This window comes from Spinacia oleracea, chromosome 4, assembly GCF_020520425.1.
Source record: "Spinacia oleracea cultivar Varoflay chromosome 4, BTI_SOV_V1, whole genome shotgun sequence".
In the NCBI taxonomy this organism is placed as follows: domain Eukaryota; kingdom Viridiplantae; phylum Streptophyta; class Magnoliopsida; order Caryophyllales; family Amaranthaceae; genus Spinacia; species Spinacia oleracea.
The window spans coordinates 105,196,741-105,200,570 of record NC_079490.1 but is presented as its reverse complement, the minus strand read 5'-3'; the positions used below and the strand labels follow the sequence as shown (position 1 = coordinate 105,200,570).

The 3,830-nt window shown below is 42.5% G+C and overlaps 1 pseudogene; it reads left to right on the top strand.

Annotated features, from left to right (window-relative positions):
• The first annotated feature begins 1,774 nt into the window (after positions 1–1,774).
• LOC130460349 (uncharacterized) lies at positions 1,775–1,875 on the top strand (annotated as a pseudogene).
• Positions 1,876–3,830: the final 1,955 nt, after the last annotated feature.

The following is a 3,830-nucleotide window of genomic DNA, read 5'->3' as shown; positions in this document are numbered from 1 at the left end:
GTACTTGACCGAACGGTCGGCAAGTTGCAAGGTGATGTTAGTTGGGACAAGATCACCAACTTCAAGCTTGGCGAACACCGAATAAGGCATTACACTAACGCTAGCACCCAAATCACACAAGGCATTGCTTATTTCAAGCTCCTTGATAGCACAAGGGATAGAAAAACTACCGAGGTCTTTGAGTTTGGGTGGCATTTGGTTGAGAATGATAGCACTACAATTATCGGTGAGATTCACCGTCTCCTTTACGTCGCAATCTCGCTTCCCACTCAAGATTTCCTTGAGAAACCTTGAGTAGGTAGGCATTTGTTTCAATGCTTCCGTAAAGGGGAGAGTGATGTGCAAATTTCGAAGAACATCAAGGAATTTTGAGAATTGCACATCCAACTTGTGCCTTATGAATCTTCGGGGAAAGGGAAGTTTAGGAGTGGGGAGAGGTAGGAGAGTTGCCTCCTTTAGTATAGGAGTTTCACCTTCATCATTAATGGGAGGCTCCTCTTCTACCACATCATCGTCACTAGACTCAATGACTCCCTCTTGATCCTTCCCATTGGGCTTAGAAACCTTATTATCTCTAGGAACATCATCTAAAATCCTCCCACTCCTTGTCACTATGGCATTCATTTACTTTGGAGCATGACTTTGGGGTGGGAGATTAGCATGCGCATGATGTTCCTTAACGGTATTTGCAAGTTGAGCTAGTTGGGTCTCAATCATCTTCAAGTGAGTGTTGGATTACTTGAATCCATCCTCAAACTCGACATTCTTCTTGGCTTGCGCCCCCACAAACGACTCCATGAGAGCCTCAAGATTAGACTTGAGAGGCGGGAGTGGTGGAGGTGCAACACCATAACCACTAAGGTTTGCTTGATATTGGTTGCCAAAGGTCCTCGGTCCATTGAATCCGGGAGGTGGCAATTGAGATGCACCATAAGGACCTCCCGAGTTCAAAGGATAACTCCCACTTGAGGCACCCCTAAATTGCCCATGAGAGTAGTTATAACCCCCTCCACCTTGATGGTTGGGATTATAACTCCCTTGGTTGTATTGGCCTTGATTGCCAAAACCTTGAGGTTGACCATAGGGCGCTTGGCTTTGATAGCCTTGTGCTCTATAGCCACCTCGATTTTGGCTATCATACCCACTTCCTTGGCCATAGCCTTGGTGGGAACCATACATGGGGCCTCTAGGTTGCCTAGAAAAATTTGGATTGTTAGGGTTATCAATCCTAGACCTCTCATTTACGGCATTAGCATACTCTACATCAAAATCGCCTTCATACGAAGGGCCATAATCCACAAATGACTAGTTATGAACTAAGGGGCATGCATCGGGGGAATGACTATAGTCTTGGCAATTTTCGCAAAAGGAGGTGCCCGGAGGCATTGAGCCATAAGAACTTACCTTGCTCTTCCCCTTAGAGAGAAGAGTGGCCGAGGGAGGAGGAATTGTAGACGGTGATGGTGGTTGGCTTGAAGCTCTCCCCGCGAATGGTGTGTTTTCAAGCTTCTCCAAGCGCGAGGTAAGCTTCTCTATCATCCGTGCTTGCTCTCTGGCGTACACCGAACCCTTACCATCTTCACTCATACCTTTCCCATCATAATTCCTTGTGCCTACATGCCAAGATTGGTAGTTTTGAACTACATCCTCAATGATTTCCTCTATTTGATCCTCAGTTTTGTTCATGATGGGGCCTCCCGCGCCCGCATCAAGACTTGTCTTCGAACTTGGAATCAACCCCAAGTAAAATTTTTGAAGCAACAACCATTTAGGGATCCCATGGTGAGGGTATTCCCTTTGTTACTCCTTGAAACGATCCCAAGCTTCGAAGAGTGACTCATCTCGCTTTTGCTCAAAGGATTGAATCTTGTGGCGACACTCCGCCGTCTTCCCATGCGAATAGAACTTGTTTAACAATTCACTTGTCACCTCGGTCCAAGTGCGAAGTGAGTTGGGCTTGACCTCCTTGTCAAGCCAATCACTTGCTCGCCCAAGTAGAGAGAACCGAAATAATGTCAACCTCACGTAATCCGATGTGACACCATTGTGCTTGATTGTGTCACAATAGTGCTCGAATTGTTTGAGATGTTCATGAGGTGATTCATTACTATTCCCACAAAAGGGGTGGCTTTGGAACAAATTGATCAAGGCGGGCTTGATCTCAAAGTTGTTGGCACCCGTTGTTGGGGCTTGAATACCACATGTAGCTTCGAATGCCCCCGGTATTCCCAAGTTCTTAAACGGGAGCGCCATATTCTCAAGAACTTGCTCACTCTCTTGTTGTTCCTCACCAACACTAAACGATTTGAATCTGTTATGGCTTGATGAGCTAGACCATAGTCTCCTAAGTGTCCTCTACAATTCAAGGTCAAGAGGATGGAGGGTCCTTTGACGAGCACGTCCCCTAACAAGCATAGAAACTCAAGAAAAACCGTGAGCAATGCCAAGGAAAAAGAAAGTTAAGGGAAATTGCAATGTTTTTGTATTTTCTAATAATGAACTAGTCTCAACTTAAACTCTAAAACAAAAACCGTTCCCTGGCAACGGCGCCATTTTGATAGGGCGTTTTTCCGTCGTTGAAAGATCAACGCCTCAATCAAACAAAATTTATAGAACCACTAGACCAACCAACTATATCAATTATAGTGGCAAGTAAGGGATCGTCCCAAAGAAATGATGGTTCTTGAGTTTAAATGTCAAGCTAATTCGCACAAGAGGTTTGAATTGAATTATCACTAAGATGCTAAACTAACAATTAAACTAGATTGAATCAAGGAAGCTAAACGTTAGGGAGTTGGGGATAGTCTAGGGAAATCGGGGGAAATGAACTACCATATAGTAATCATGAATGATGTAATGAAATAGCACATAGGGGAATGAAAACTAATGACGTACTCGCCACCTCTCGGATAGACCACGCGAAGCAACCTAGCCTATGGAAATCTTTCGCATAGTCCTAAGCTAGATTAGCTTGCATATAATAGGTACTATCATTCACTTGCATGAACTAGACTCACAATGTCTTGCCAAACCTAAATCATACATTCCAATCTAACTCAATCAACTAGCATTTGCAACTACTACTCAATTGATCATGGAAAATCATAGCACTAAATTAATTTAATCACAGCAATCATTAATCAATTAAATCATCAAATTCCCCTAATTAGGCCCCTAGATTCTCCCCTTTCCCTAACCTAATCTACTCACTAGCCATTCTAGAAATCAAGAAATCCATTAATTCTACACTAGCAAGCATGACATTGAAGAATTAGGAAGAGAGAATAAAAAACTAGAACAATCAAATGAACAATCAACAAGAGAATTAAAGATCAAAGTAACTAAAGTAAAATCAAGAAGAATTTAAGAATTGAAGGAATTATAGAACAATCAACAATCACAACAAAAGCTAGAATTAAGAAAATTGAATTGAATTGCACAAAATTAGAAGAAGAGTTTAGAGAATTACAAATTGATGCTTCAATGGAGGAGAGTTTCTCTCTATAGAAATGCTTAAAAACTAACTTTGAGAATCTAAAATTATCAACTAAAATTCTACACTTAACAAAATAATCGAAAAATCTATTTATAAGTTTCCCCAAATAGAAGCCAAAATTTGAATATTAGCAGCCCGCGCAACCATTCGGTCGCACAGACCTTTTGTGCGACCGAACGTAAAAGAGTCATTCCAGCACATACTGGGTCCTGTGCGAGCGAAGGCAGCGAAGAACATTTCCTTCGTCATGTGCGACCGAACGAAGAACCCTGTTCGGTCGAATGGAGTTTCTTTGGCTCATAATTTCTCTACAGCATGCTTCGCTCGAACGAAA